This window comes from Scyliorhinus torazame, chromosome 13 (assembly GCF_047496885.1).
Source record: "Scyliorhinus torazame isolate Kashiwa2021f chromosome 13, sScyTor2.1, whole genome shotgun sequence".
Classification (NCBI taxonomy): domain Eukaryota; kingdom Metazoa; phylum Chordata; class Chondrichthyes; order Carcharhiniformes; family Scyliorhinidae; genus Scyliorhinus; species Scyliorhinus torazame.
This window is the reverse complement of record NC_092719.1, coordinates 168,714,587-168,735,335: the sequence shown is the minus strand read 5'-3', so window position 1 is coordinate 168,735,335 and position 20,749 is coordinate 168,714,587. Positions and strand designations below refer to the sequence as shown.

Genomic DNA, 20,749 nt, shown 5'->3' with positions numbered 1-20,749 from the left:
TGTGTTCTTACACGATGCCGCTTCTACTTGCTCCCACACCGACGCACCCCCCCCCCCCCCCCCGCGCCAATTAGCCATTACCATTCTTAGGCCAGCCGCCAGCTTGTGGCTCTCGGGCCCCACGTTCTCGACCTCCCTTTTGTGCCCTAGCAACAGTTCCTCCCCTGTCAGCAGAGCAGCTCCCCCCACCCCTCCCTTCCCCCTAGTAACAGCACCAGAAACCCAACCCCCCATATCAAACTTATCACCTGCTCACCCCCCACTGTGCTTCAGTGAGCTAGCTAACCTAACCAGCCTGGTAGCTCCCGCCCATGGAACCAGACACCCTATCTCCCCATTGTTCACCCTCACCACCCCCCCCCCCCGCTTGGAATTACATTTTCAAAGCATCACAGTCCCCAGTAAACAAACAGTAGAAAATATCCCTCCACCCAATCCAATGGAACAAAGTTAACTTACATTTCTGAGCAGCTGCTCAAACATCTTATCACAATGAAAACCAAAGAAAAAAGGAAGGGGCAAACAAAAATAACCCCTTGTTACAGCGAGCACTGCATATTCAAAACAACACAGAAGTGATTTTGACCAAATCGCCACCACAATGCCCTCCCCCAGGGGTCAGTGACCTTAATCCCCTGCTGGCCTTTTGTCCTTGATAAAGTTCATAACTTCGTCCGGTGCTTCAAAATAAAGTTCCTGGCCCTCAAATGTGACCCAAAGACACACTGGATACAACATCGCGAACTTCACCCCCTTCTCGAAGAAGGCCGATTTTGCCCTGTTAAATCCGGCTCGCCTTCTGGCCAGTTCCGCGCCCAGGTCCTGCTAGATGCGCAATTCACAGTTCTCTCACACGCAGCTCCATACCTGCTTGGCCCACCACAAAATCTGTTCTTTGTCCACGAACCGGTGCATTCGCACCACCATCACCCTCGGCGGTTCATTCGCTCGCGGCTTCCTTGCAAGAGCTCTATGCGCTCTGTCCACTTCCAAGGGCCGCATAAACGCCTTATCGCCCATCAACTTTTCCAACATACTTGCCACATATGCCCTCGTGTCCGAACCCTCACTGCCCTCAGGGAGGCTGACGATCCTCAGGTTCTGTCTCCAGGACCTGTTCTCCAAGTCCTCCAACTTCTCCTGCAACCTTTTTTTGGTGGTCCTTCAGCCCCACCTCGACCTCCAAAGCAGTTAAATGGTCCCCTTGCTTGGACACCTTTTCCTCCACCTTCTGAATCGCCCGTCTGTGTGTTTCTAGACCCTGTTCCACCCGATCGATCGATGCTTTAATCGGGTCAAGCGTATCTTTCTTTAGCTTGGCGAAGCTTTCCTCAAAGAACTTCACCAGCTGTACTGTGCCACTGTGCCACCGCAACAGGACCCTGCGCTGCCGGCTCTGCACGCGTCTGCCTTGCTTGACTATATCTCCTCACATGGCCACTTCTAGTCCACTGCTCCATACACCGGTGGGGGATTTCTCCTCACTGTCTCAATCTCCACCGATTTATCAAGTGAAATTCCGAAAAGAAAACAGGAGAAAAGATCCAAAAGTCTCATCACAAGTGGGAGCTACCAAATGTGCGACCTTCTACTCCATGGCTGCCACCGGGAGTCTCACCACACCACTTTTCAAGGGCAATTAGGGATGGGTAATAAATGTTGGACTAGCCAGTGATTCCCACATCCGGTAAATGAATAAAAAAAACTTACAAGAGCACCATCACCTCCAAGTCACGTAGGATACATACTTGAATATATTTCTTTTTTTTTAAATTAAAAGTGCCCAATTATTTTTTTTCCAATTAAGGGGCAATTTAGTGTGGCCAATTCTTCTAACCTGCACATCTTTGGGTTGTGAGGGCGAAACCAACACAGACATGGGGAGAATGTGCAAACTCCACACGGACAGTTGCCGAGAGCTGAAATTCGAACCCGGGTCCTCAGTGCCGTAGTCCCAGTGCTAACCACTGCATCACATGCCGCCCTATACTTGAATATATTCTGATCATCCCTGGCCAATAACCTGGAATTCCCTGTCCTATAGCATTGTTGCTGTGCCATCACCCTTTTAGAGCAGGTCACGATGGGCAATTACTGTACCCTTGCCAACATTACCTTCACTTTTGTAGTAGAATAATATGGGACATTAACGGTTAACGTGGCTTTAACCAGGTCACACCTGGTAAGGAAACCTCCTGTCGATTACCATCTTCTGTGTCCCCCACCCCGCCCCCGGCTGATGATCAGTGCTCTTCCATGTTGAAACCCACTTGGAAGAAGCATTGTGAGAATTGCTAGGGTGCAGAATATCCTCTGGGTGGTGGGGTGTCATGTCCATCACTAAGAGTGCTTTGGTAGCACCAGTACAGGCAGAGAAGACTGGGTCCTAAAGGACATAGCTGTTATACTGGGTCTGCAGCAGGTGGTGAGGGAACCAAAAAGAGGGGAAAACATATTAGACCTCATCCGGAGCAATCTGCCTGCTACAGATGCATCTGTCTATGACAGTATTGGTAGGAGTGACCACCCCACAGTCCTTGCAGAGATGAAGCCCCATTTTCATATTGAAGATACCCTCCATCATGTTTTTTGGCACTACCACGTGCTAAATGGAATAGACTTCAAACAGATCTAGCAGTTCAAGTGACTTGGAGGTGATGGGGACTTGGGACATTTATTTATTCATTTATGTGATGTGGGAATCACTGGCTGGGCCAGGCTAACTGTTCATATGCCAGATCTTTCCACTACAGAAGTGAAGATAATATTGGCAATGGTACATTAATTGCCCATTGGATTGGATTGGATTTGTTTATTGTCACGTGTCCTGAGGTACAGTGAAAAGTATTTTCCTGCGAGCAGCTCAACAGATCATTAAGTACATGAGATGAAAAGGGAATAAAAGAAAATACATAATAGGGCAACACAACATATACAATGTAATTACATAAGCACTGGCATTGTACATCAATGGGCATCCATGACGTATTGTGGACCATCAGCAGCAGCAGAACTGTACTCAATAACAATTTGCAAACTCATGGCCTGGCATATCCCCATTCTACCATTACCACCAAATCAAAGGATCAGCCCTGGTTCAGTGAAGAGTGCAGAGGAGCACAGCACCGGGCATACCTAAAAATAAGTAATCAACCTAGTAAAACTACATGTGTGCCAAACAACACCAAAGGACATCAATGAAGCACAAAATCTAATGTAATCTTGTGAGAGTTGTGATCTGAATCCTGACCATTGTGGGCGGCATCACTATTTTGCAAATCTGCATATTAGAATCAGACAGCTACTCTCACTCTCCCATGATCTACCCGAGGCGTTGGAATCTAACCCCTTCGCCTCAGTGACCTCGGGTGAACGCCATTCAGTGTTGGGACTCGTAGTAGTCTCCCAGGGGATCGGAGATCCAAGGTGCTTGCCCTCCAGGCAGGGTGCCACTCCTGACACCACCTGAGCACTGCCAGCCTGGCACTGCCAAGGTGGCACTCCCAGCTGGCAGGGGCACTGCCAGAGTGCCATGCTGGCAGTGCCATGCTGCCATTTTTCCTATGGTGGGGATCAGCCCCAGAGATGCCTGTGGGGAGGTTCCCTGCTGAGGCCCCGAATAGAACCAGAGGCCCGGTAGATAGGATGGTGTTTCTCGGATCTCCCGGCTCAATGCGCTTGTTGCGGAACTCTGTTCTCATTTGTTTAGATCACGCCCATTATTAGACCTTTAATTCCAGATTTTAATTTGAAATTTCACCACCTGCCATGGGATTCGATACTGAGACCCCAGAGTATTGCCCTTGGTCTCTGAATTATTAGTCAAGTCACAATACCAGCACGCCACCGCTTGCACCAATATCCCTGTCCTCAATGATGGGGGAGCCCAGCATATTAGTGCAAAAGAGAAGCTAACAGCTGGAAATTCCCCTCAAAGCCATTCACCGTCCTGACTTGGATGTATTTTGCTGTTCCTTCGCTTTCGCTCGGTCAAAATATGAATATATGAACATGGAACAGCAGTGGGCCATTCGGCCCCTTGAGTATGTTCCGCCATTTAATAAGATCATGGCTGATCTGATGGTAACTACAAATCTGCATCCCACATACCCCCGATAACTTTTCACCCTCTTATCAAGAATTTAGCCACCTTAACAATATTGAAAGATTCTGCTTCCACTGCGTTTTCAGAGTTCCAGAGACTAACGATCCTCTGAGAGAAAATAATATCTCCTTACCTCAGTTTTAAATGTGCTATCCCTTATTTTTAAACAGTGACCCCCTTGTTCTAGATTTTCCCACAAGAGGAAACATCCTCTCCACATCCACCCTGTCAAGACCCCTGAGGGTCTCCCTCCCTAACAGTGGGTGTACCGACACCACATGGCCAGCAGCTGTTGAGAAGGCATCTCACCACCATTTTTCGAAGAGATGACCAGGCGTGTAGATGAGGGAAAGGCATTTGACATAGTTTACTTGGACTTCGGCATGGCTTTTGATAAGGCCCACATGGGAGACTGATAGCAAAGGTAAGATCCCATGGGATCCAAGGAAATTTGGCAAATTGGATCCAGAGTTGGCTAAGTGGCAGGAAGGAGAGGGTGACGGTCGAGGTGTGTCCGGTGGGGCCCCGCAGGGATCAGTGTTGGGGTCCTTACTCTTTGTGGTTTATATAAATGATTTAGAAATGAATGTAGGAGGGTTGGTCAGTTAGTTTGCGAATTATATGAAAATTGGTGGGGTGGTAAATAGTGAGGAGGATAGTCTTAGATTACCGGAGGATCTAGACAGGCTGATCAGTGGCAAGTGGAATTCAATCCGGGCAGCAAGGTGGCACAGTCGTTAGATCTGCTGCCTCACAGCTCCAAGCTCCCGGTTTCAATTCCAGCCTTGGGTGACTGTCTGTGTGGAGTTTGCACTTTCTCCCTGTGTCTGCGTGCGTTTTCTCCGGGTGCTCCGGTTTCCCCCCACAGTCCAAAAATGTGCAAGTTAGGTGAATTGGCCATGCTAAATTGTCCCTTAGTGTCCAAAAGATTAAGTGGGGTTACGGGAATAGGGTGGGGGTGTGGGACTAGGTAGGGTGTTCTTTCCAAGGGTTAGTGCAGACGAGATGTGCTGAATGTCCTCCTTCTGCACTGTAGGGATTCCATGATTCTATAAGTGTGAGGTGACGCAGTTGGGCAGGACAAACAAGGCAAGGGAATACATGGTAAACGGCAAGACCCTGGGAATCACCAAGGATCAGAGGGGCCTTGGTGTGCATGTACACTTACCCCTTAAGGTAGCAGATTAGGTGGATACAGTGGTTAAGAAGGTATATGGTATACTTGCCTTTATTAGCCGAGGCATAGAGTTCAAGAGCAGGGAGGTTATGCTTGGTTAGGTCACAGCTAGAGTATTATGCGCAGTTCTGGAATCCACATTATAGGAGGGATGTGATAGCACTGGAAAGGGCGCAAAGAAGATTTACCAGGATGTTGACTGGATTGGAATATTTTATATATAAAGAGAGATTGGATAGACGTGGATTATTTTCCTTGGAGCAGAAGAGACTTGACTGAGTTGTATAAAATTATGAGGGGCATAGACAGAGTAAACAGGAAGAAAACCTGTCCCCTTAGTGGAGGGGTCAATGATCAGGGGGCATAGATTTAAGGCAAAGGGCAGGACGTTTAGCGGCGATGTCAGGAAAAACCTTTTTACCCAGAGGGTGGTGGGAGATTGGAACTTGCTGCCTGAAAGGGTGGTGGAGATAGATAACCTCATAACATTTAAGAAGTTAGATGTGCACTTGCGATCCTGAGGTATTCAAGGCCATGGGCCATGTGCTGAGAAATGGGATTAGAATAGTTAAGTGGTTGTTTTTGACCAGTGCAGACTTGATGGGCCTTTTCTGTGCCTATGATTCTATGATGTGGAGATGTTGGACTTTAACCTGGTGTTGTAAGACTTCGTACTATGATTCTATGGGCGCGATCCAATGGCCACGCTGCGTCTGAAAAGCAACTCGCATGGCGCAGCATGGCCGATAAAAGTTGGGAGACCCGCTCCTGGGATCTACCCGACTTGCAACTCTACGTGAGATCCAAGGCAACCTTGCGAGATGAACCTCGCCCATTGTGGACAGGCTCACTTTTTGGCAAATCTGCATATTCGAGTGAGACAGTAAGTCTCACTCTAACGTGCAGATTCCCGAGGTACCTGAGGCTTTGGGATTATATCCTTTGCCTTGTAGACCTTGGGCGAGCACCATTTGGTACCAGTCTCCACAAATGGGGACCTGATGGATCGGCACTTGTGGCTATCTCCCATGGGATCAGAAGCCCCCAGCTGCATGCCCTTTGGGCAGGTTGGTGCCCTGGCATTACTGGTACCACCTGGGCGCTCTGGCAATATCAGCCAGGCACCTTGGCAGTGGCTGTCTGGCACTTTAGCAGTGCCATTCCGGTTCCCTGGTCGTGCCAGCCTGGCACTGCCATGTTGGCACTGCCAAGGTGCCAAGCAGATATTCTTTGGGCACATGCGATCGGGTCAGGCATGTCCTGTTTGGGGGGGGGGGCTGGGAATCTGCCAATCGTGCATTCGGGCTGGAGGGATCAGGGGTTGTTTTGGGGGCCGCGGAGATTGGAACACCATTGAAAATGGCCTCCCGATCTCTCATTACACTGGGGAGTTCCGGCGAGCATAGTTCCCCAGTGTACAAAATGGGGCTATGTGCGGCCTCAAGCACGCATTTCCCACTGAGGCCCCCTTATACAACGTGATTCACATTGTATACCCATGTGTTTCTCAGTGCTGCGAATGCCAGGAAACATGCTGGTCGCTGTGGGATTTTGTTCTCAATTAGTTGAGTCACGCCTTTTGACTCTGACCACCTTCTCAAGGGCAATTAGGGATGAGCAATAAATGCTGGCTTAGCTAGTGATGACCACATCCCACAAATGAGTATATTTAAAAATACCTGCGACTGAGTACAATACGGCCCACAGGTGATGTAAGAAGGCATCTGACTTAGAACTTAGGGCAACAATGTGGAGCTAGGTGGCAACATGCCATGGAGCATGGAGCCCCCTTCATAACTGTACCTTGTACTGTAAACATGTACAGAATATTTATGAAGACTTCTTAGTGTCTTCTACAAGACTGCTCAATGGCGTATAAGCAGTATTCACCACAGGTAGCGACAACCCAACAAAACCATTTCAAGAACAAATGAAAAGAAAAATTACATGTTATAAGCAGCCTGCGACAATTCTTGTTTTATAACCAAAAAGGAATGTTAGCGTCTAGTCCTTAATTCATTCCAAGAAATCTGCTTTTTCTGCAAAACACACTGCAGGTTATATGTTCCTGCAGCTGGTTTTTGATATTCGGAAAGAACAAGGAACAGGAAAAGACCTTTCAATTCACTCCTACAGGCCAAGAACAATCAACTTTTTTTGGGCTGAACTCAACCCACTTAAATTGCTGAGACAAGATTATATAAATTCTCTTGTACCAACCCTACAATTGCGGCAAATCAAATAAATATGAGTCAGATGTCTGACCTAATCTCACACCCTGTATTGTAAATATTTAACCAATTACATTCATTCTTGGAGCTGCACCAACTCTGTAAATATATGAATGAGTCAGCAGTCCATTGCATGTATTGGTGACTCTGGGACTCCTCACCTTAGCTTTTATATGAAGTTGATTACTCACATCAGAACAACAACGTGCATCTATGTCATGCTTTTAACTTGGATTAGTGTCCTAAAAAAAAATCACAAAAGCAACAGCAAAAATGGACACTGAACCAAAGGAGATGCCGAAAAGCCCAGCTCAAGAGATTTTGAGAAGGTGCAGGTGGAGAGTGAGTTTATGAAGGGAATTGAAGCATTTGGAGCAAGGGGAGCTGATAATAAAACCACCAATGATGGACTGTGTTGTGTTATGCTGCTTCGGATAACACAGGCTGCTACTTGATGCAGTCTTAACTAAAGGATGCTCCAGACTCTGGAATGAGTTCAACGTGTTTATTGAACTATTAACACAGTTCTCAAATGAGTTCGACTCTCTGCTAATCTAACTGTAATGTGGAGATGCCGGCGTTGGACTGGGGTGAGCACAGTACGAAGTCTTACAACACCAGGTTAAAGTCCAACAGGTTTGTTTCGATGTCACTAGCTTTCGGAACGCTGCTCCTTCCTCAGGTGAATGAAGAGGTATGTTCCAGAACCACATATATAGACAAATTCAAAGATGCCAAACAATGCTAGGAATGCGACCATTAGCAGGTGATTAAATCTTTACAGATCCAGAGATGGGGTAACCCCAGGTTAAAGGGGTGTGAATTGTGTCAAGCCAGGACAGTTGGTAGGATTTCGCAGGCCAGATGGTGGGGGATGAATGTAATGTGACATGAATCCCAGGTCCCGGGTGAGGCCGCACTCATGTGTACGGAACTTGGCTATAAGTTTCTGCTCGGCGATTCTGCGTTGTCGCGGGTCCTGAAGGCTGCCTTGGAGAACGCTTACCCGGAGATCAGAGGCTGAATGCCCTTGACTGCTGAAGTGTTCTCCGACTGGAAGGGAACATTCCTGCCTGGTGATTGTTGCGCGATGTCCGTTCATTCGTTGTCGCAGCGTCTGCATGGTCTGCATTGGTGTGGACCAGAACTAAACTGTGCCCAGGTGAGGTCTCCCAGCAACGGCTGGTGAGCCCTGGCACCGAGCGAATCTGGTATTCAGATCTTGATCTCGCCCTCGTGTCCCTAATACTTTTTCTCTGGTTATAGATATTGGGCAGAATTTACCGGCTGTTCATGCCGGTAAATTTGTCTATATATGTGGTTCTGGAACATACCTCTTCATTCACCTGAGGAAGGAGCAGCGCTCCGAAAGCTAGTGACATCGAAACAAACCTGTTGGACTTTAACCTGGTGTTGTAAGACTTCGTACAATCTAACTGTAGTAACTCAGTCTAACTGTACCAGCTTGCTCTAAGCCACGTGCTGGGGTGTGATGCTGCTGATCAACCCTGTCTAACTCTCTAGATGTCTGTCTGTGGAAAGAGGCAGGGTGTGAGTGCCTCATCCCTTTTATAGTGTTTATGTCATGCCCCCTTGTGGTGATGCCACCTCTGAGTGTCCTGACTCCCCATTGGTTGTGTCATATTCTGTGTGTTCATTGGTTGCATGTTTTCATATCATGGCAGACTGAAGGAAGATGGAATGTACAAGAGGCTGGAGTCAGTGAATTGGAGAATTTGGGATGGGGTTACAGCACCAGATGAGGTTACACAGATAGGCGGGGGGCACAAGGGCAATTGTGGAGTACAGGAATCTGGAGCCAATTTAGGTCTGCAATGATTGGGCTGTTGATGAGTGGTACAGAATATGGCCAGCAGAATTCTCCACTCGGAATGTGTTTATTATCCAAGTTAAACAGCCTGCTGAAATCTACATGATCAATTTTTCATAGCATTAAAGATCTTGGGCGAATTTCTCCGTTATCGGCGCAAAGTCCACCAAGTGGCGCCAAAAATGGCGCAAATCCGACTTTCATCACGCCGCCCAAAACGTCTCAAAGTCTCCGGCCCGGAATGGGCTAGCAGCGATATGACGGGATCCGCGCTTGCTCACGTGCTTCACGCCGTGCGGCGTCATACACGCCGCACGGCGTGACGGCTCATCAGGACACGCTGCTCCCCCCCACCCGACCGGAACACCCGACCGGATGGCCGCCCGCCGCTCAGCCCCGAGGTTCCAGTCACGTGATGTGGAGGCGCTCCTGGACGCAGTGGAGCAGAGGAGGGAGGCCCTGTATCCGGGACACGGCCGCAGGGTTGCCCCACGCCACAGCCGGCGTCTGTGGAGGGAGGTGGCAGAGGCCGTCACCGCTGTGGGCCTGACACCACGGACAGGCACCCAGTGCCACAAGAAGGTGAATGACCTCGTCAGAGCAGCCAGGGTGAGCCTCCCCCCCTGCCCGATATCCATATCCCCTCCTCCATATCCCCCCTCCCCCATATCCCCCCTCCCCCATATCCCCCATATCCCCCTCCCCCATATCCCCCCTCCCCCATATCCCCCCTTCCCCATATCCCACCCTCCCCATAGCCCTCCATATCCCCCCCTCCGCCATATCACCCATATCCCCCCTCCCCCATATCCCCCTCCCCTATATCCCCCCTCCCCCATATCCCCCCTCCCCCATATTCCCCATATCCCCCTCCCCATATCCCCCCTCCCCCATATCCCCTCCCCCATATCCCCCCTCCCCCATATCCCCCCTCCCCCATATCCCCACTTTCCCCCTCCCCATATCCCCCCTCCCCCATATCCCCCATCCCCATATCCACCATATCCCCCCTCCCCATATCCCCCATATCCCCCTCCCCATATCCCCCTCCCCCATATCCCCCTCCCCATATCCCCCATATCCCCCCTCCCCCATATCCCCCATATCCCCCCTCCCCCATATCCCCCCTCCCCCATATCCCCCTCCCCCATATCCCCCATATCCCCCCTCCCCCATATCCGCCTTCCCCCATTTCCCCAAGAGAATCCAGGCCTAACCTTAACCTCTGCAATACACGTGCAACCGATGGCGTGCATTCATATACCTGTCTAACACTGTTGCCTTTTATCCCTGCCACTACCACCGCCCCCCCCCCCCTCACAGGAGAAACGCGCACACAACACCAGGGAGCATGTGAGGACTGGAGGAGGCCCCGCTGATGAGAGGTCACTGACCGAACACGAGGAAAGGGCCCTGGAACTGGCTGGCGGACCTGAGGACCGGGAGGTTGCTGATGCAAGGTCGGGGGCGTACTAGCAAGTGAGCCACCGACAGCCCGTCCCTATCTCCCCCCTTCCCCATATCCCCCTCCCCATATCACCTGATCACTGCCTGCGTGTCTAACCATGCATGCTTCATTGTGTATTGCAGGAGCAAACGTCGAGGCACCCATCCCAGCAGATGCAGACCGCCCGCAGGATGCCCCTCAGAGGCCACAGGAGACAGAGAGACCCGGATCCTCCGGCATGCGACGCCCGCAGGATGTCCCTTGGAGACCACTGGAGACGGAGAGACCTGGAGCAACAGGGAGACGACGCCCCCGTCTCGTGCGGGTGCGACGACACAAGCGTGTGCCACCCAGCGACGAGAGGGGCAGCCATAGGCCCCCGTCACAGCCGAGCCAGGACACCACTCCCCAGGACACCACTACCCAGGACACCACTACCCAGGACACCACTACCCAGGACACCACTACCTAGGACACCCCGACCCGGGACAGCACTACCCAGGAAAACGAAATACCAGACAGTGACACAGAGTGGATGGGTGGAGACGAACCCCCACCCCAAAGTGCCATGGACTCAGAGTGGGACGAAGAGCACGACACAACGCCACTGCTGTCACCAACACCCTCCACCATCGCAGAAACACTCACCTCGGTTGGGCACTTTAGTGATGAGGCGTCTGGTACACTCACTGGTGCGCACAACACAGCCGTCCCGGTACAGCAGGTGGAGGTAGGAGCAGCAGAGGGGCCGGGCGGTCGGAGGGCAGCCCAGCCCAAGCGAACATCTGCCGGCCAGATGGATCCTGGGTTCCTGGAGTTACCACACCCACCCATAGATCCGATGCAACCACCGACCCGGAGACGAGCGAAGAGGGTGACGGCCGGCTTGCGGCGGCTGCAGTCGCAGGTGGAGGAGTCCACCCGCGTCCAGGAGCTGGGAGTGGTGCCGATCATGCGTGCCACCCAGGCCGACACCGCACGGGTGCCGTCCGCGGTGGAGGCAATGGGTACGACGGTGTCAGACATGGGGAACGGTTTGCGTGGCCTGGGGCTTTCCGTAAAGGTGGCGTCTGTGGCCCAGGACATGGCTGCCCTCTCACAGGAGGCCATGAGCCAGTGCCAGCGCCAGATGGCAGAGGCGCTCAACGCCATGGCCCAGTCTCAGCAGTCCATAGCCCAGTCTCTGCAGGCCATGGCCCAGTCTCAGCAGGCCATAGCCCAGTCCCTGCAGGCCATGGCTCAGTCTCAGCAGGCAATGGCCCAGTCTCAGCAGGCCATGGCCCAGTCTCAGCAGGCTATCGCTGAGGGCATCGGCGCCATTGGCCATGTGCGAGCCGGCGTCGATCAGTCACAGACAAGGTTTGCCAATCCCCTGAGCTCCATGGCTGCAAACCTGCAGACCCCTGTCGATACCAGCACGGGCCTCCAGAAATGCCTCCTGACGCATCCAATATCTGTGAGAACTGGGTTGTGTGGAAGCTGTAAGGGAGCCAGAATTCCTTCAGCATCTTCCATAGCCAACCTGTAGGCCCATGTAACTTGAACAACTATGGAAAGCGTATGGAAGATTCTGCCTACCGAGGCCGCCCTAAGAGGTATTTCCTGCTGGCGAGATTCAGCTCGCGCACCTTGCAAATCGGAGCTCCATTTTGGAAGGCTGCCCTGACCTCCCCTCCTCTTTCAGATCCCTCTGCTCTTTTGCCCCCCCTCACTCTCCCAACCTTCGGGAGGTCCCCGGGAACCCACCTACCCCCCTCTACCTGGCAAGATCCCCTGGGCCCAACCTCTGGTGCTGCCAAACTGGCCTGGGTGGCACTGCCAGGTTGTCAGGCTGGCAGTTCCAAGATTTTCATGGCTGTTCATGCCGGTGGCATATTCAGGTCCCACCAACTACGCACGGTGTTGCTGGCGATGAGGAGTGTATTCTCAAAGTGGAATGAGTTATATAATTCTACAGCCAGCGGACCAGCCATTATATGTAACAGCGCAATCTTTCGCTTATCACTGGCCGCTTCGAGGTCTGAGGCTGAGAGGTGCAGTTCAAACTGTTGTTTGAATTGCCTCCAGTTCACATCTACATTGCCCATTGTCCTGAACTGCTTCGGAGTCTGTAGATCTTCCATTTAGCTTCGACTAGGCTCTGCTGTTTGATGCAACTGGCTTCCATGATGTCGTTGTGATCGGAGTCTGGATGAGATTTCTTTTCCCGCAAGTTTTTTTTCGTCGAGCTTTTTCTTTTTTCTCTCTAACTAACTAAACTACCTTGGTGACCACTCCTGGTTACATGTGATGTTCTCTGTTGGGTCTATCAGGATGTTTTGAGAAAGTAGTGTTAACAAAGAACATCAAGCTGAGTTATTGAACAAAGCTGATTTATTTACACTAATAAATTATAGATTCCAACCAGTCAACAAGGAATAAATTATTAATAAAACTATATATCTCTTAAACAGAACTCCATGCTATGCAACTAATCTATCTCATGCCGAACCACCTTCTCCCAAAATCCGAGGAGTCACATGATATTTATATGACTGCTCTTTAAGGGCAGCGTGGTAGCATAGTGGTTAGCACAATTGCTTCACAGCTCCAGGGTCCCAGGTTCGATTCCCGGCTTGGGTCACTGTCTGTGCGGAGTCTGCACATTCTCCCCGTGTCTGCGTGGGTTTCCTCCAGGTGCTCCGGTTTCCTCCCACAGTCCAAAGATGTGCATGTTAGGTGGATTGGCCATGCTAAATTGCCCTTAGTGTCAAAATTGCCCTTAGTGTTGGGTGGGGTTACTGGGTTCTGGGGATAGGGTAGAGGTGTGGACCTTGGGTAGGGTGCTCTTTCCAAGAGCCGGTGCAGACTCAATGTGCCGAATGGCCTCCTTCTGCACTGTAAATTCAATGATAATCTATGATTATCACCATCTTAGATTTCCAGAAGGCCTTTCACAAGGTGCCACACAGGAGACTGTTAAATAAGTTAAGAGCCCATGGTATTAAGGGTAAGATCCTGACATGGATAGAGGATTGGCTGACTGTCAGAAGGCAGAGAGTGGGGATAAAGGGATCTTTTTCGGGATGGAAGTGGTGTGTTATAGATAGTGGTGACTAGTGTTGTGCCTCATGTGCTGGGACCACAACTTTTCACAATATACATTAATGATTTACATAGAATTTACAGTACAGAAGGAGGCCATTCGGCCCATCGAGTCTGCACCGGCTCTTGGAAAGAGCACCCTACACAAGGTCAACACCTCCACCCTATCCCCAGTAACCCCACCCAATACTAAGGGCAATTTTGGACACTAAGGGCAATTTTTCATGGCCAATCCACCTAACCTTTGCATCTTTGGACTGTGGGAGGAAACCGGAGCACCCGGAGGAAACCACGCACACACGGGGAGGATGTGCAGACACCACACAGACAGTGACCCAAGCCGGAATCGAACCTGGGACCCTGGAGCTGTGAAGCAATTGTGCTATCCACAATGCTACCGTGCTGCCGATCCTGAAGAAGGAACTGAAGACACTTTTGCTAAGTTTGCAGATGATACAAAGATATGTAGAGGGACAGGTAGTATTGAGGGGGACTGCAGGGGGGCTGCAGAAGGATTTAGACAGGCTAGGAGAGTGGGCAATGAAGTAGCAGTTGAAATACAATGTGGAAAAGTGTGAGGTTATGCACTTTGAAAGGAGGAATGGAGGCATAGATTATTTTCTAAATGGGTAAATGCTTCGGAAATCAGAAGCACAAAGGGACTTGGGACTCCTTGTTCAGGTTAACGTGCAGGTTCAATCGTCAGTAAAGAAGGCAAATGCAATGTTAGCATCCATGTCAAGAGAGCTCGAATACAAGACCAGGGATGTACTTCTGAGTGTATAAGGCTCTGGTCAGATCCCATTTGGAGTATTGTGACCAGTTTTGAGCCCTGTACCTAAGGAAGGATGTGCTGGCCTTGGAAAGGGTCCAGAGGAGGTTCACAAGAATGATCCCTGGAATGAACAGCTTGTCATATGAGGAACGGTTGAGGACTCTGGATCTACACTCATTGGAGTTTAGAAGGATGAGGGGGGGGGGTCCCTATTGAAACTTACAGGATAGTGCGAAGCCTGGATAGAGTGGACGTGGAGAGGATGTTTCCAGTTGGACTGAAGGGACGATCCTTTAAAACAGAGATGAGGAGGAATTTCTTCAGCCAGAGGGTGGTGAATCTGTGGAACCCTTTGCCGCAGAAGTCTGTGGAGGCCAAATCACTGAGTGTCTTTAAGACAGAGATAGATAGGTTCTTGATTAATAAGGGGGTCAGGGGTTATGGGAAAAGGCAGAGGAATAGGGATGAGAAAAATATCAGCCATGATTGAATGGCATAGCAGACTCGAAGGGCCGATTGGCCTAATTCTGTTCCTATGTCTTATGGTCTTATCTGGTGGTGAGATGTACTAACATCATATTGTTAACCCTTTGTATTCCTCACAATACGCATATTGTTACATCCATGCCTGTCAACAAAGGAAGTTTGAAAGTGACTCATTCTAATCACTTGCACCTAAAGTATAATGATGAATGAGCTTTTATTTTTGCCTGTACTTAATTGCTCTCAATCCAGAACTTGTTTCACTGGATCTTTTGACAAAATGTCATAACATACTGTTTCATGTTACATCTGGTGAGTACATATTCTTTTGAGAATCCAGGAAGGAAACATACTGTGCAACCTCCAGTTCTTTTTTATTTTCAATAAAACTTTTAATATTTTTCAATTACTTTCAATTTTAATTCAGTCATTTTAATCACTTTTCTAGAAAAACACAAGTGGTCATACATGGTACATATTGAACGAAGCGTGTCAAGCACATGTATAAGTGGGACCAGAGAACATCACCATCATTTTTAAATCACTATGTGAAGATAAATTTTACAAAATCAATTGAGAGAATTTGATCATGCATTACACTGAACAATCACCTCACTGTGAGATAAAACAATCGAGCTGTGTCACAATCGGTGTTATTTGGTTTGTCTTTGAGAAAGTTGGAGAATTTATATGCAAAGGACAAGGACATATAGTTCAGGTCACAAGGGAAATCCATTATTAAATCTTGGGTGCTGCTACTGTACAAATGGATGGATGCCAGTGTGAATCAACTCTCATAGAAGCATTTGGTCACATTGTTTATGGGAGTGACGGGCCAGTTAAGGAAGAAGGTTTTTTAAAAATAGTATTTTCATTCAAAATTTTAAACATTTTACATTTAAAACAGACAGCAGTACGAAGTAGAATCACCACAAATCCCCAAACCTGCCTCCCCACACCGCCCTGACCAACCACCCTACCTTACCCCCTCACCCACCCCCTCACCCCACCTCCCCGCACCTCCCAGCAGCTAACAGTAACCAACTCCTTGAAATGGAGTATAAACAAACCCCATCTCTTGTGGGACCCCTCACTCACCCCCCTCAGAGCAAAATTCCCCTTTTCCAAATGCAAGATGTCCTTTAAATCCCCCAACCACACCGACGCTCAGGAGGGAGAAACTGACCACCACGCCAACAGGACCCGCCGACAAGTGATCAACAAGGCAAAGGCTAAAACATCTGTCCCGCTCCCATCTGCAACTCCGGCAAGACCGACATTCCAAATATGGCTCCCAAGGGACTGGGCTCTAACTCCACGTGCAAGATCGCTGATATGGTGCTGAAAAACAACCTCCAAAATTTCTCCAACTTCGGGCAGGACCAGAACATATGTACATGATTGGGGCTGATGAGGGGCTGTTTAGCACAGGGCTCAATCGCTGGCTTTGACAGCAGACCAAGGCAGACCAGCAGCACGGTTCGATTCCTGCAACAGCCTCCCCGAACAGGCGCTGGAATGTGGCGACTAGGGGCTTTTCACAGTAACTTCATTTGAAGTCTACTTGTGACAATAAGCGATTTTCATTTCATTTTCATGATTGGCTGGACCCCTCCCACACCCTCACAAATATCATCCACTCCTTCATTCAACTGGCTCATCCTCGCCTTCAAGTGCACCCATGCACTAACCTTAGCTGTATCAACCCCAGCTTCGCGCACGACGTTGTGGTGTTCACCATCTGCAACATCTCACACCACAGCCCCTCCCATCCCCAGATCCTCCTCTCACTTGGCTTTAACCACTCCAGAGACGCCATTTCCTCCCCCAAAATCCTTCCATAGTTTGCTGAGATGACCCCCTCCTCCAGCCCCATCGCCGATAGCACTCCCTCCAACAAAGAGGATGGTGATGCCACTTGGAAAGTAAACAAAAAATATTTTGTGAAATCCCGCACATGCGCGGGATCCCAAACTACTCCCCCTAACTCCTCCAAACTTGCAAACCGCCCTTCTAAAAACAAGAACTTCAATTCCATCACCCTCGCTCCACCCATAGCCGAAACCTCGCATCCATCCTTACTGGCTCAAACCCACGGTTCCCTCAGATCCTCTCTCCATTTTTTCAGCGTGGCCGCCACCACCGGACTCCCTGAGAATTTCCCTGCGGCAAATGAGAGCGGCGCCATTGCCAGTGCCCGCAACCCCGACCCCTTACCCACAAAGCCTCCAACTCCCTACTCCAACCCCACATCTTCACTGTGTTCACCGCCCAATAATAGTACAACAGGTCCAAAAGGGCCAAGCTCCCCCGACTGTCGCCCTCTCTGATGTACTGTCCTCCTAATCTTTGCCACTTTACCTGTACACACAAACCAACCTATCCATCCCCATAAAAAGTGATTGCGGAAAAAAGACCGGTCGGCACTAAAATAAAATTGTTCATCTTAACCACCTGCCAATGACAGGGAAGGCTATTCCACCTCAGTAAATCCGCTTTGACCCTACCCACCAGACTTGTAAAGTTCAACTTATGGACTCCCAGATACCTAAAGTGGGCAGTTGCCACCCAAAATGCCAACCCACCCCCACCCCAACACTCACTTTTTCCCAAATTTAACTTGTAGCCTGAAAAAGCCCCAAATCTCCTAAACAGTCCGATTATATCCCCCATTGAAGATCCTAGGTTGGAGATATACAGCAACAGATCATCTGCATACAGGGACACCCAATGCTTCACCCTCACCACCCCTCACTATGCCTCTCCATTTATCCAAGCACCTCAGCGCTCTGGCCAAGGGCTCTATTGCGTTAAGAAGGTGTTGATGGTGAATCCGACAATCCATAATCCAGAAATCTGATATATTATAACACTGCATAATAATCATTCTTTAAATTTACACTGTTAAGACTGTGGTGGATAATGTTCGTAACAAATGAATTACTGTCCTTATTCAAAAACTCAATTAGATAATTATTTTGGAATATTGTACCACCATGATTCCAAAGACGGTGAGAACAACTTTATCCCGTAACCGGATCAGTGCATGGAGGTGCTGGAGCAGCCGGCAGTCATTTTGAACAGATGGTTCTCCTTATTTTATGAATAGTGAGCTAGCTGACCAATAACAACAGTCAACACTCCTGCACAATTTCTGGTTCATGTGTTAGTTTATTAGTGAAGGCATAATGGACGTCCTATTTCATTAGTCTTTCCATTTCTGGAACATGCTGTAAGGAGGCGAAGAGCTACCAAGAGATTTCTGTCATTTCCTAGGTGGTGTTGCTGGCAATAGGCTAGAACTAGGTAAGTGCTGTCTCAGCCTATTGAATGGTAAGGGAGAAGTATCGGAGGAGGATGGTGCAATCAACTGTGCCAAAGACTGTAGACAGGTTGAGAAGGTCAAATCTTCCATCTAGATGTCAAACTTCATTACCACACTAACTCTTACGCTTTTCTTTTGGTTCATTCTCAGCAGCAACAGCCTGACTGAGAGTGGACATCTCACAGAAGTAACATCACTCCTGAAGAGACATCATCAGGTGCATCTTACCTCCCACGTATCTGGCAAATAGATCTGTACCATGGCTGGGATAGATGGTGAGTTAAAGAGATCATCATTTGGTGAAACACATAGCACAAGGGCGCAGGAGCAACCCCTAGTGACAACTCACTTGAAGGCAATGTTCTCTGCTAGCTTCACTGACTGAGACAATGTTGCTGACTTCCAGGCTCTTGGCTGGAAAACAAAAATGCTTGCGAGATGCCAATGAATTAGTGAGCTATTGGGAAACCTTTTAAGGACTTTGAGTGACATGTCTAAGAGTGTGTCGTTCAGTCCATTTCCACTGACTGTTTTTGTCACATGGTACTTAACTAGCTCTGCAATCTCGCCTGGAGCACATGGCTGCAGTAAAGAGCTTCAGTCTCAGTTGTGATCTCAAAGGTTTGCACTCTCACACATCACCAATGAGCATCTCAAGAGCTCCAATATGAGTCATGGCAGTCCACCACAATCGAGGAAACACATAGTAGAATGATTCATTTGTTCTGATCACATACAAGCTGTACATTGATAAAGTGGAACTTCTTGTGATTGACATTAGTTCCTTTCTGTCCTCCAGGGCCTTGGTGACAATATCAGCATTGTAACTAGTGGCTTGTTATTGCTGCAAACTCCACAGCTTTCTAATTGTGACTGCCATTATCAATAGGAAAGAAATGTATTGATTGACCCAGGCAAATCAAGTATCGGACACCTCCTTGATACACTGATGGACCAATAGTTGTGAGATGCCTAAGATGTCCTCTCTAGCACCCTGGGAACAATGCTGAGGCTAAAAAATTCAGGGCAGTTGCCACTTTAACAGACACTGACATGGTATGGATCCCAGGTATGGCAGGAAGTGGATCACCTTTGTCAAAAAACACAGCTTCCCCCTTCACAGCTTCCCATACAGGTTTAGCAAGATCTCTCAAGCCCACAGGCCCTATTGAGTGTGTAAAGCCCTATCACACTATCTTCTGAGAGTTCAACTGCAGCTCCTCTGGCATGTTTAGTGCTCCAGTGCTATTGCTGCAGCTGTTGCTGTTCTCCTTCCTTTTGCTCTGACATACACTCAACATTTTACTTGCATAAAGTTTCCACTGTACAATGGAGTTGCCTGGGCAGTAATACTTCAATATTTTACCTCGTTGTTTTCTTTTTTGCTATTCAAAATATTCCAAATAGTCCATGTATTTTACCTCAAATGAACAGTCAGTGACCCAATTACAGCACACTTTCCCAGTAATAATCTGTAGTTGAATTCCAGAAATGTCAGTGTGTAAAATAATCCTTTTGTTACAAATATGAACTGATCACCCCAGATGTAAAAAAAGCACAATGGCCTCAATTGAAGTAGATTCGATCAAATAATTTTGAGTTCAAGGTACATTGAAAAAACAAGAAGCAACAAGCAGAAAATTCAACTGCACTAAATTACAATAAAATGAAACTATGGTTTTGCGAATGGCTGAATTAAACTAAAATATAAAGCCACTGAACTTACCTGCCGGTCAGTTATCAAATCATCAGCTCTGCAATGACTAACTAGTTTTTACCTCGGTGCTTCTTGCAGTGAATGAAACTATCAAAGTGAATTTTGCACTTTGCTGGTAACAAAAGGGGGAGGAGATTGTGACAACGTGGCATCTGCAACCAAAGTGGCACACCCAGTTAATACATTGAGTGTTTACATGAAAATGATTCAAGGTTAAAACAACCCTGTAATTTTGACGAGAGGAATTACAACAGCTTGTGAATATAAGTGACACTCAAACATTACTTTCCTACAAGTTGTTGTAAATCGCTCAAGGGTCTGGAATTACATCTGTCGCTAAAATCTATAGAAAGCAGTTGTAAATTGTGCAAATCAACAAATAAAGTGTATGCAATTTGATCCATTCCTGCCATAAACTTGGCTAATGCCTGGAATGGGCGGGTTGTCTTATGAGGAAAGGTCGGACAGGTTCGACTTGTATTCACTGGAGTTTAGAAGAGTGAGAGGTGACTGATGTGTTGGGTATGCCGGGTCTGCGAGGACTGTGTTTACTGCAGCAGTGAGAGAGACAGGC

The 20,749-nt window shown here is 48.6% G+C and overlaps 1 protein-coding gene across 3 annotated transcripts in view; it reads right to left on the bottom strand.

Moving 5' to 3' along the window:
- LOC140388354 (protein FAM3C-like) overlaps nt 1-20,293 on the bottom strand; it is a 91,851-nt gene extending 71,558 nt beyond the window's left edge. For all 3 annotated transcript variants that reach the window (XM_072472376.1, XM_072472377.1, XM_072472378.1), the window contains exon 1: nt 20,185-20,293. The gene's annotated coding sequence lies outside the window, so the exon portion shown is untranslated. The remainder of the gene's footprint in view (nt 1-20,184) is intronic.
- Between the last annotated feature and the right edge of the window lie 456 nt (nt 20,294-20,749).